Below are 12,403 nucleotides of genomic sequence, written 5' to 3'. Positions count from 1 at the left end.
CGTAAGCAGAGTCTGAATGAACTCTCCCCTGACATCTGGGTGCTCAGCATGATGGGATTGCTTGCCCAACTAGTCACTTTTGGCAGGTGTGGGATCCCCAGTCTCCTTGTTATTGGGGCAGAGTAACAAAAGATTGTTATCCTTGTTGTGTGAATGAAGGGCAGCAGAAATGTACTTGGCATTTCCCGATTGAGGGACTCACCCTCAACCAAATGGCACTTGCTAGGCAGGGGACATGAGTTCCAAAGCCCAGTGAGCTGAGAGACAGTGGGGGTAGGTACTTGTACCTGGTGGTGTGGACCTTGCCTACGGGCCCCAGATGCCATTTGACCCTTCTTCTCTCTCCACTGTGTAATAAGAGAGCTAATTTAGACTCAATTGAGAGTCTTGTTGCATGCTGCAGAGCTGAAATCACTGATACTCAGGTCTAAGTATTAGACCTGCTTTGGGACAGTGTCTCTGATGCAAGAGACTGCTCAGTGTGCATCAGCAGTGAGGATCCCCCACTAACAACTGAAATCACTGAGAACTGAAATCACTGAGAGCTGTGTTAAGTGGGGGGCCCTCAAGACATCTTGGTGCAGCCAGCAGGGCAGCTGGCAGGAAGGCATGGCAAGTGGCCAGCAGGGTGGCTGGTGGAGAGGTGTGGGTGGCTGGTGGAGAGGTGTGGCCAGCAGGGCAGCTGGCAGAGAATGCCAGAGCAGAGCCCCCCAGAAAGGGGCGGTGAGTGAGTGCCCGAGCAATGGAGCGAGTGAAGTGCCTCCTTACCCACCCCTAACCCCAGGGTTGGAGGTGAACTCTGCAGATGCATGTCTGAATTCTGGGTCTGCACTATCCAAGGACAGCAACTATGAGTGGGATACAGTGAAGGGATAGGGACTTTTGGGTTGCTGGACTTAAGAAACTGAGAGGAAAAGGACACTGCCCACCTTACTTGGTGGTGGGTCTTTTGATCAAGGTTTACATTTATAAACTCTGTTTGCAGTGTTTCCCCAAATTAATGCTGCATTATTTCCCTCCTTTTATTAAAAGTTTTTGCTACACTCAGACTCTGTGCTTGTGAGAGGGGAAGTATTGCCTCTTAGAGGCACCCAGGGGGTGGTGTGTAATTGTGGTGGTGGTGTGGGCTCGAGCTGGTTTTGTGTTGTATTGTTGAAAAGGAACTTCTAGATACTGAACCCAACCCTTGTTGCTGCCAACTCTGCCTGGCAGAAGGGTTACACCGGTATATACCCTATATAAACAGTTTTGTAAGCTGTTTCCTCTTATTATCCTTCCATGTATACCTCTGATTAGTGTGTGATCTGGCTGAATCCATAATCTTTGCACTGAATTAGTGAGGGTAAATAACTGATGAGTCAATTTGTTTCCAACAAATAGTAGCTAACCATATACATTGTGTAGTGGGAATGGAATATTCAGACATTGATCTTATATGAAAATGCATAATTTTATGACATACTGTAACCAATACAATACTTGTCATTCAATTAATAATGTAGATATCATAACAGCTAACATCAAGCTAAGGTTATAAAGATATATTGATACAATACAAAACTAATAGGCCCAAGGCTGCAAACAAGGTCACTGCAATGTATTTATTATATTCACATTGAATTTTGAAGCAGAATTTTTCATCCCTTGGTTTTATTTTGATAAAAAAAAAAACTTTTGTCACTGTTTTTTTCCAAAGTTCCAGGAAATAATATCATCCACTATTTCATTAGGAGGAACACAGTGCAGGAATCTGTCAGGCTATATGTCTGCTTGAGGTTGTATTGATCTGACAGCCCTGGGCAATTCTTCTCTGGTAATAGATAATGTTGATCCTTAAATGGTCATTAAGTTCTCTGTCCTTAGAGGTCATGTAGTTCTGAGAGCATCCCAGGACAAAGTCTCTCAGTTATTTGAAGTGGTCATTATCATGTAACTATATTGAGTAGGTCTGTTTCAGACACGTTGGTTACAGCTCATGTTGGTGAGCTGTGAAGAAAAGGGGTTTAGACCAAAAAGATCTTGCTTGTACATTGATTTGTGCTTTCACATTTATTTTTACTTTTACCATGCAGAAGCTTGTTTCCTGGAGCTTGATGTTACATCCATGATCTACAACAAACAAGCATTTGTACTACAGAAAGGTTTGTTGGATCTGCTATTCTGAGGATAAAAATGTCAGATCATTGAAATACTAGTATAGTTCCTCTCTGCAGGGCAGGATCCCAGGCTCCCTGAAAGGGTGAGCGAAAGGGTGAGCATCCCTTGCAAACTGTGAAGTCCCCTCTCCACAGAGGCTCCTTCTGTAAAGAAGGGTTTGATGACGGAGAGTCAATGAATCCACGACTATATGGATTCATCTGCTGTTCCCTAATCCCATGTAATAGGGGTGTATGGGCTACAGAAGTGACTGCAGCACTGATACTGCAGGAGCGGCCATGGAGTGCTCTTTTTGCTTCCCCCTACAGCATGGGGAGGGGGAACTGTTACCTGCAAACTCAAGCTCTCCTGTGCCATGGCCTTTCACATAGGCTTGGGAGAGGGGAAGGATTTACTTCTTTAGTGAATTGGGATCTCAGGGCCTACTCCTGTAAGATGCAGTGTTCCCTCAACTTCCATGGACTTCACATGGCTCCAGAGTTAAGTGGGGTTGAAGACACTCATCACCTTACAGGATCAGGTCCTTAATGAGGTGTTTTTGTTTTGGTTTTTTTAAGATCTCATTTTAGTTCACCTTTAAACTAGACACAAGTTTAAATAAATATCAGTGCAGTCTGTTTTCAGGTTTCCCTCGACATGGTTTTCTATCTCTTTAAAAATATTCTGGCAGTTCTTTATGACTGTATTAAGCAAACCCTTCAGGGCAATAGACAAGACAAGATATTATTCTGAGATTAAGGGAGGAAAATGAGAAAAAGGACAGATATGCACAGGGGGAGCTAACAAAAGGGAAGCTGGAGAGGAGGAGGATCATACTTTAGTTTCCCCTGCTAGAAAAAAAAGAAGCACCCATTGTGTGCTTTGAGACAGTGATTATCTCAAGACACTGATTCTTTCAGACACTAATCTGCTGCTTTACTTGCCTTTTCTCCATGTGCTTGGAAAAGAAAAATAAAAGAGCATTAATATCCATAATGGTTAAGATCCATACCAAAGGGACCATTAACTAATCTGTGTTAAAAGATTTGTTGGATAAATTTTATTTCCCAAACACCCTGTGAACTGATTATTTACTCATTCCTATTACTTTCATTTTTTTTCTAGGGATTTGACAGGTATTGTGTAAATGAAATGTATCCTGGACTGAGACTCAGTGTACTATCACTTTGATTCTATGTAGCCAAGGATTAGGATTTTGAAATGCTGATGTCTGGGTCTTGGCTACTAACAGACAAGATTGTCAGCTGCCCAATGTCAAGGATAACTGCCTCTTCCTGAGAGGTGTAGACTGAAGAGCCAGAGTTAGGTCCTCACACCAGGAGATCTCTAACTACAGGACCCAAAGCAGGTCAGTCTGGAATCATTATTATTATTATAATTAAGCCTCTCTCAATGTAAAAATCCTCAAAACTGAATGGTAGTTCAGAAAGAATAAGGCAATTATTAAGTGACAGAGAAATGATTTCTTATAATCTGACATATCTCACTGACACCTATTACTTTTGAATGTAATAAGATTTTTTTCTCTTCAGTTGAACATGAAGTTAAATGAACTATTGTGTCTTTCCTTGTATTATTGTATACTTAATTAACTTGTTCAATGAACTATTATAAGTTACAGGTAACAGTTCCTGATGTGCCACTCATATGACATTATAATGTGTGCAATATTAATTTTAGACATTTATTATATTTCTCATTAATATGCAATAGGCAGCCCAAGGTCTGAAACAAACACATGCACTCTGTCTCTAAAAAACACGAATGTGCATGTGTGCACCCCCACCCCCCCACGTTTAATGACAGAGCCCATCACCTCTTGCTGTGAGGAATTTATCCTCTTATTTTTCCAAAAGATCATCCACATCCAGAATGGCCTTATAGCCCACCCAGAGCAATCAGCTGAAAACAGGTCCAGAAGGACAATTCTTTTTTTTTCAAGTATTTAGCCCATTCATGCAAAAAATAGTCAAGGAAGCCATGAGGGCAATGGAGGTTATTGCCCATGACTATGACCCCTATCCTTGTTGGAGAACAGGGAATATTTGGGGCCCCTGCTATCAAAGGCTGTTACCACTTCTTGATGAGTGGAGTTAACCACCCATTCTGAAACATGCAACAGTCTAACTAATATTAATGCAGCACGGAGATGTTATCAAAAGACAGTCCCCCTGACTGTCTGCTACCAGGATCCTGAATCCCTTTCAGTCAGGCTTCAGGCTAGAGCACAGAATAGAGAGAGCACCTGTTGCTCTTGTGGATAATATCCTATCCACAAAGAACAAGGAAATACAACCATACTCATCTTAATGGAGCTATCTAGGCATTTGCTACTGTAGACTGCACTCCAAGAGGCTGCAAAGATGAATAGAAATTACTTGAAATGGTTCAAGTGCCTACACACAACTGATCACAGAAAGTTATGGGCAACTCTTCTTCCACCTCCAAATCCCCACAATGCCCAGTCATCTCCCCCATATTATTCAGCATCTATTATTATTTCCATTGAGAGACCTGTGAGACAACCTAGGGTGAAATGCCAGCAGTACACTGAAGTCTTCCAGCTATACTTCTCCTTTTGACAGAAGAAAATGGCACTGTGTCCCACTCTTCTCATTGCCTAGACAAAATCAGTACCTGGCTAAGAAGTAGTTAGCTAACAGCAAGACAGAGGTGATGCTAGTAGGGAAAAGGAAACTCTTTGAATAAATTAACTTTCTCTATAACATTCTCTCTCTACAGAGGGCATCTGCCCTCAGATTTTTAATTCATTCTGTAGTATTGGCGTCCTTCTGAGCAATTGGACAGAAGAATATCATCCTATTGGACAAGGGCCTGGCCACGATGATCCAAGCATTTGAGGCCTCTAGCTTTATTATTGCAACACATTATGTCTAGAAATAGAGTCACATCCTGAAAAGACTCCAGCTGGTACTAAATGCAACAGCCAACCCATCTACTTAGCTGCCCAAGTTGCCATGATGAATACATCAACCTGGTACTCTGTTCTCTGCACTCACAACCAATTAAATTAATATTCTTAATTAAGGCCTCTGCCATCATTTTCAAAACTTCCCATGGGATTTGCTTCTAGCTAAATGAGAGTTTGTCTTCCCTCCCTGGTCATGACCTCTCATGACAGCTACATTCCACTGGTTCAATGATATGATTGATTAACTGGGTAGCTCATAAGCACAGGAGACAGACTTTGATAGAAGCTGATCCTAGACAGTGGAACATATTCCTGCAAAAAGTAAGAATGACCAGATAATGAAATGAAAAATTCATTTCTGAGTTATTTCATTTAGTTCTCCTTTGACAAGTTTTCCAACCCCACACATACACACCCCCACACTTGCAGAAGCACACACTCATATATGCATGCATACATGCACCTTTCTCCCTGTCCCCCATACATACACACATCCCAGCCAGGGGTGAAAGTAAAATTGAAAACTTACAGGTACAGGGGCTGGCTCCGTCCCCCCAGAAGGGGAAGGGCCTTGGGAGGAAGGGGCAGGTCTGGGGGTCAGAGACCCCCAGCCAGCCCTTCCAGGCTGCCTCGCTTGCGTTGCCCGGGGCTCCAGCAGCAATTTAAAGGGCCCAGGGCTTCAGCCGCTGCTGCTGCTACCACAGCAGTGGCTGGAGCCCCAGGCACTTTTAAATCACTGGCTCTGGGGCAGCTGCTCCTTTTCTGCCCCCGCCCCCACATTGGCTGCATGAGGGGGCAAAAGGGCAGTGACGATAAAGCGCTGCCACGGCAGTGACATAGCAGGGTACTTAAAGCACTGCTGTGGCAGCGCTTTAAAGTAAGGCGGTAGGGGCCGGTACGGGCGGTCACTTTTTACCGGTACACTGTACTGGCCCGTACCGCCTTACTTTCACCCCTGATCCCAGCTATAAATGAATCAACCTACTTCAACAGGCTGAGAAGGAAGGAAAAGGTTGCTAGACTGTTACTCTTATTCCTAATTTGAAATATTTGAGAGATTGTTAGAGTGATAATGATAGTATACATAAGTAGATACTTACTTAACAACTTGTATATCATATTCACATCCATATCTGGTTTGTGCATGGAAAATCTTGGGCCACATGTTGTACATTTATGAAAAAACTAACAAATGGCAAATTATACATGCAAAATTAAGTGATGTTGTAATGTGAATGTCGTATCATATTTCTCTATTGTTCACTTAGTTAAAGTGTGATCATATGGAAGTCTGTTTCTAGGAGAAACAATGTCTTATTAATAGGTTATATAAAACTCATAGGACACTGCACTGATTGCTCTTTTGTCAGTAAAAAAAAAGTTAGGTCAGGGGAAAAAACAAAAATTTCAATTACATTTATAGCAGCAGCTGAAGGGGAACAAAATCAATGAAAGGAGCATACTTATTAGAGACCTGCAGTTGCCATAAAACTGAAACTAAATCACACTGACAGTGTCTGAACTTCAGATAAATTGCTTTGAATTCAGAATGGGAGCCTGGAGAAATAATGGAAATGATATTGCAGTTGCTGAAGAAAAGGATAGAACTTTTTATATCCATTGCTTCTTTGGATCTTGTAGCTATTGTAGAGATCAAACACTGATTTATCTGCATTATTTTTTGTATAGGGACTCCTATTGTTTCTCTAGCAGATAAACACCATTGTCAATCACCCTGGCATCTAATAGTAAGAGAATTATGCTGTTTTGAGGGAGGAGAGGTTCCTTGTGGGTAGACAAACCAAGGTGACCTGCCGCATTTACTGAAGAGAGGGAGGAGGCAGAGAAATAGGTATGCTGAGATGGCCAGTTAAACTTACTCTTGCCTACAATAATTGTCCAGCCCAACAGTTCATTTTTTGTGATGTTCTGATGTTAGTCCCTGTAGAATGAAATCTTGTGTAGTTTCTCATTAGTGTTCTTCACCCAGTACAACTGAGCTCTCTGGACTCACTGAATTTGTGTTATGGTTTGACTCATGCTCCAAACTTTTATGAAATTGTAGCTTTTGCCTTTGTTAATTAATGGTCTAAATTCCACATTGTGCCTCTTGAGAAATGCCTCACAAAAACTGTAACCCAGGGGCCCTTATGAGATCTGTGTGCTTTTCTTGATTCTGGGCTCCTGTGGGGCTGAAATGGCTCCCAGGGTAAGTTAGAGAATCTTTCCCTGAGTGACCTATAGGCTGTATAGCAGCCCAGAATTTACTTTCTCATCCTACTCAGAGCTGTAGGCATACTCCCTCCTGCCCCTATACTGAAGCTTGTAAGGGGGATGGAGTGAGGAGGCAGCATGGAACCACTTACATTAGTCCTACACTGCTCTTGAACTGGGACAAACTCTCCACTGGTTCCTTGTAGCTCCTGTATGGTCTGTAGGGCCACCACAGTGGCATACAGGGGCCAGAGTATCAACATTAATGCACCAATATTGTGTTGTTTCTCCAAACAAATTACAGTCACACTAGGTAATTTAAAATATGTCATAATTGTTATAAGTGTAATTCTTTTCAGCTCTATTCCACTTTTTATCAGAAGCTCTCACAGACCTTTACAGATACTAAGACTCACAGTATGTCTATGTGGTAGATACTGGTAAGAATTATCCCCATTTTACAGATGTGGAAACTAATGTGTAGAGACATTAATGCACAGAGAAGTTATCTAATAATTCCTGGGGATTCAGTGGCTGATCTAATGCAGGAGATAAGGAATCTTGACTCCCAGTCTCCTCCTCCTACCAATATACAATGACATAGATGCTACAGGAAAAGTATCTCCAGGAAGAAAAAAATTGGTTGCAAATTGCAGCATAACTTTCTGAAGAGGCTTTCAACCCATGAACATTTGGGACTATAAAGTCTCTTCATGAATTAGATGCATACATTGCATGCGATTTTTTTAATAGCTTTTATTTTAAAACAAAAGATGTAAATATTCTAGCCTTGATTCTAGCTAGTGCAGTTCCATTTTGTGTGTGTGTGTGTGTGTGTGTGTGTACTGTGAGTAGAGGAGAAATGAAACAGGAAGCCTGTCCTCGTACTTCATGCCTCATTCCCTCTGTTGTGCATTGCATAGGTGTGTTCAGAGATGTGTGGGGAGGTAGATGCCAATCCCTTTCCCAATACTGTTTGTAACCATGGAAAGAAGTCACATTCTTCCACGCCTCCATTTCAGCCTTAGCCTTACTGAATCAATGGCAGACCATCCAGTGTAGTTTAGCCCTTTTTCATATTGCTGTCTATAGCACATCTGCATTGTGAAACTGATTCCACATAAACTGTCCTATGGTATTGATGATTTTGCAGGAGAAATGTATCAGGGCAACAAGCTTCATCTCTGTTAATTCCCACACTTCCTGCAAGTTTTTGCCATAGCCAAAAGGGAGTTCAGCTTTTCAACAAGCAGAAACTGAGTCTTTTACCATCTGATTCTAGTCAAATTAATAGATAATGTATGTAAAAGTATTGATGTAAAAATGGGTTATGGAGATATTACAGGGATAGTACACTATCTCACAGGACCGGTTTATGCATATGCATTTATAGATTATTTTTATACATTTTCCTTTTGTAGAATGGTTGATAATTTTTTTCATCTACTCTGTGCACTGGTTAGCACTGGGTAAGTCCCCCACTGTGAATTTAGATACCTGTGAATTTGAATTAGATGTGTACATGTTCATGGGAGGTAATTTCTTCATATAAATGATGCAATCATTTCTCAGAGAGCAGAACTATGCATGGTTGGTGTATAGATAAATGATGACTTGGCTACTATGAGCTTGTTAGAAAACTGTGTGTGTGAGTTTGCATATGAATGTATATGTATGCACATACATTGATCAATTTACTGTAAAAATTGCAGATTGCAAGTTTTCGTTATACTACAGAAAAAAAATGCTTTTTTCACTAAATGGTTAACCATGCTAAAATAGTCAAAAGTTTTTCATTGGAATGATTTTAGATTCACTGTCTTACATCACTTTGATTCTTTGATTTTTTTTTTTTTTTTGCCAGATCTTGAGCTGTGTTCCGATATAAGTTTCCGGTCCTGTATGCCAAACATGACATTTCAACTAGTCCAACTCTAAATTCTGGAAAAAAGTCTCCTTCAGTAATTATATACCGACAAGCTTTAAATTTTTGTTTTATGTCTTGTTTATGTGATTTAAAATTCCTCTGTACACTTACAAATGAGTTTCAATGGTAACATATTTCATCAAATTTTCTAAGCAGAAATATATTTGTTCCCTTTAAAAGAAAACAGTTCAAATCGTGAAAAGAATTATTATTCAGATGCATATTCTATTAGCCAATACAAAACATTTGCTTAATTTTTTACAAATTGCTTTGATGGGTGATAGGATAGATGTTTGCCTTGAAAGTGTTCAAACCTCCCCACAATTGCCAAGATCAGTGTTCAGACTGGGGGTGGAGGAAATGTTATCCCCATAGGATTGTTTGTATCTTCCCCCCCCTCCACTTTCCCCAGCCCCCCTCTTTTCAATATTGTTTCCATTTATCATTTGGCAGCCACAGACAGTCCCATTTGTTGGTATTCCCACTTATGCCCCCACACTATGGCTGTGCACTAAAGAGCACAACCACTGAAGCTATCCAAGAGTAGTTTTTACTAGGCACTGATCCTAGACTGAGAGCCATTTGTTCTTGTTAACCCCACATGGACTGAAGAAATGCTTGAGTTTGTTTCCCATCTGGAAGGTATTGCTGAGATGGAGTCTCAAAGTTAAGCATATTAGGATCCATTGAAAAAAAAGTATTCAGATCTCTAACCATCCGAAAATTTACTTGACTTCTGGGGCTCATAAGCTCCAGCATGGATTCACCCACCCACCCCCATCATTCCCAAGGGCCTGTAGCAATTTCATGATTCTGTTCTTGAAAAGGAGAGGGATGTGTGGCTCACTAAGGCTAAAATGGGCATTATTGGCAGGCACTGTTGGATTATAGATCAACCCCAATGACTAAATGCACCAGGGTGGCTGTTAGAATCTCTGCAGTGCCCCAGTAGTGGAGGCAACTGGAGGCTGAAATAAACCCTAAAGCTCTGTTGGGCCTATTCGATAAAATGGTTTGGGCATGTAAGGAAATCTAGTAAATCAAAATGTCTTCAGTACAGGAGGAATCTACAAGATACTCTTTGCTCCACCTAGCCATATACTATTAATTCCATTTTACTATCATTTTAATAATTTATTCAATGAATAACAGTAAAATGTATCAGCTACATTATTAATGTCTTTCATAAACCTTTTTTAAAGTATTCAACTAGTTCTACTTTTCTACAGTAAAATTTTTGCACAGTTGAACTGTCATTGTGGTGTTTCTAATTTAAACATTGACATGGTGTGCTAGAGCGGGACAATCTTCCAGATTTCCAGGAGTCCCTTTATTAATTCTGCCACCAAACTGAATTAAGGAGGATTGAAATGATTTCCTAGCCTCTGACAGTTCACCTTTCTCCAGACACTGCTATATTGTTCCTCCCAGAGAGAATTCATCCACTAGGGTTCATAAACACTTCTGAAGAGCAAGGTTTTTTTGCCTGTGAAATGGAACATATTGCACCAGATGGCTGGTATTTCTAAAAAATGTCCCACAGGAGGGATCCCTCTTACAGCACTATAAGATCTTCATACCAGCCCCCACTATGAACTGTGCAGTTTGAATGCTGCTATGCTATTAAAATACTCAGTATAATTGTAATGAACAAAGTGTAAACATTTCCAGCGAAGGGCAGCTAAGTGTAAGCTTGTTGCCTCCTTCAATGGTCATCAGAAGGAGTCTCAGTTTCATTGGGAAAACAAATGAACAGAATCTCTCTCATTGCTCATCCGACAAGAAAAATGCAGCCTTGGTGTTTGAGATTTATCACTGGCTAAGAGGATTTTTTTTTATGGGAGCCTCTTGTTAAAGTATTGGCAGCACATCACTGGTATGCTGGATACTCCACTAAAACACTGAAATACCTTCCAAGAAAGGAGAGGAATGGTTTGTCACTATGAAAGTATAAGATTGAGGATTTAACAAGGCGTATGTCTGAGTGACCTTTAGGGCTCAATCAGCTTAATCAGAAACCACTTGAGAGGATAGAGCTGCAGCATAATGTTCTTGTAGGGAGGACCCGAGATGAATGTCTAATAGCTGTATACTACAGAACCTGCATAACATTTGCACAGCATTTATTCACAAACAGATAAGTACTTTATTGCTCTCACTGTACATTTTTCTCCAAAGACTTTAACTAAAGGAGGGAATTATCCACACGTTTTAATACTTGACTTGGAGTAGAAGTGATTGAACCAAATGAACACTTTCATGCTCCTTTCAAATAGGGTCAGCTGGAAAACACTTTTGAATAATCCTATATTCCTTTTCCCAGAGCTCCAGGAGTCAGAGATCTAACCATGCTGTAAGGCAGGTACGGGGGCCAGGTTCTCCTGCTGCTAGTTTCTCATCTGCTCCACCCCAGTACAATGAAAACCTGAAAAGAGGTGAAAGGAACTGGTGTTGGTGGACTGGCCTCCCTGCCCCCGGATTTAACTTTTTGGATAGTTGCTGGAAGCGTAAAAAGAGAGGATTTATTTCTACAAGGTTCTTGAAATCCAGATGAGCATTGGGCTGTTAAGTCATCTTGTATTTGCAAGTGAGATTCTGCTGCTCAGAGGCAACACATATGAATACTGATTTGGTAAAACAGCTCCTTGAGAAAAGCAGATGGTCAGTAAGTATATGGAAGAAAAAAAGATTGGCAGATAAAATATATACGTATAAAAACACATCTAACTAACAATCACTTACATCATATTAAAATCTTACTGATAAATGTATACATTATCATCCAGTGTTCTCTTTCTCTGTCTCTGTCTCTGTATATTGCACATATAAAAATAAGATTAAAAGAACATTTATGTTGCAAAATAAAGAGTTCTGAAGTTAAAAAAAATGCCAGACTTAAGGCAACTTTATTTCAGATCCCTTATGCACATGCTTATGATATGGTCTTTATTTACATGATCACATATTATTTTATCCATGGGACCCCGACTCATTCAGTGCACAGGTGCTGACCTAATGAGCAGCTATTCAATATTTTGTATAATCTTTATTGTTCAATATGTGGCCTCCGTGCCTTAATTACTATGCATTATTCAACCCTGCCCTGAAGATGTAACTATTGGTTTCCTTAGGGTCTTGTCTACGGCATTAATCACTATAATATCCAACTACTT

General features: G+C 40.6%; 1 long non-coding RNA gene across 1 annotated transcript in view; it reads left to right on the top strand.

The window, feature by feature from the left end:
- Positions 1-2,142, top strand: part of LOC120408353 — a 69,771-nt gene extending 67,629 nt beyond the window's left edge. The window contains exon 4 of the long non-coding RNA XR_005600637.1: positions 2,073-2,142. This is a non-coding gene — a long non-coding RNA (uncharacterized LOC120408353). The remainder of the gene's footprint in view (positions 1-2,072) is intronic.
- Positions 2,143-12,403: the final 10,261 nt, after the last annotated feature.

The sequence above is a fragment of the Mauremys reevesii genome, linkage group 6 (assembly GCF_016161935.1).
Source record: "Mauremys reevesii isolate NIE-2019 linkage group 6, ASM1616193v1, whole genome shotgun sequence".
Taxonomy (NCBI): domain Eukaryota; kingdom Metazoa; phylum Chordata; order Testudines; family Geoemydidae; genus Mauremys; species Mauremys reevesii.
The sequence above is the reverse complement of the archived record's forward strand: the minus strand, read 5'-3'. Positions and strand labels throughout refer to the sequence as shown.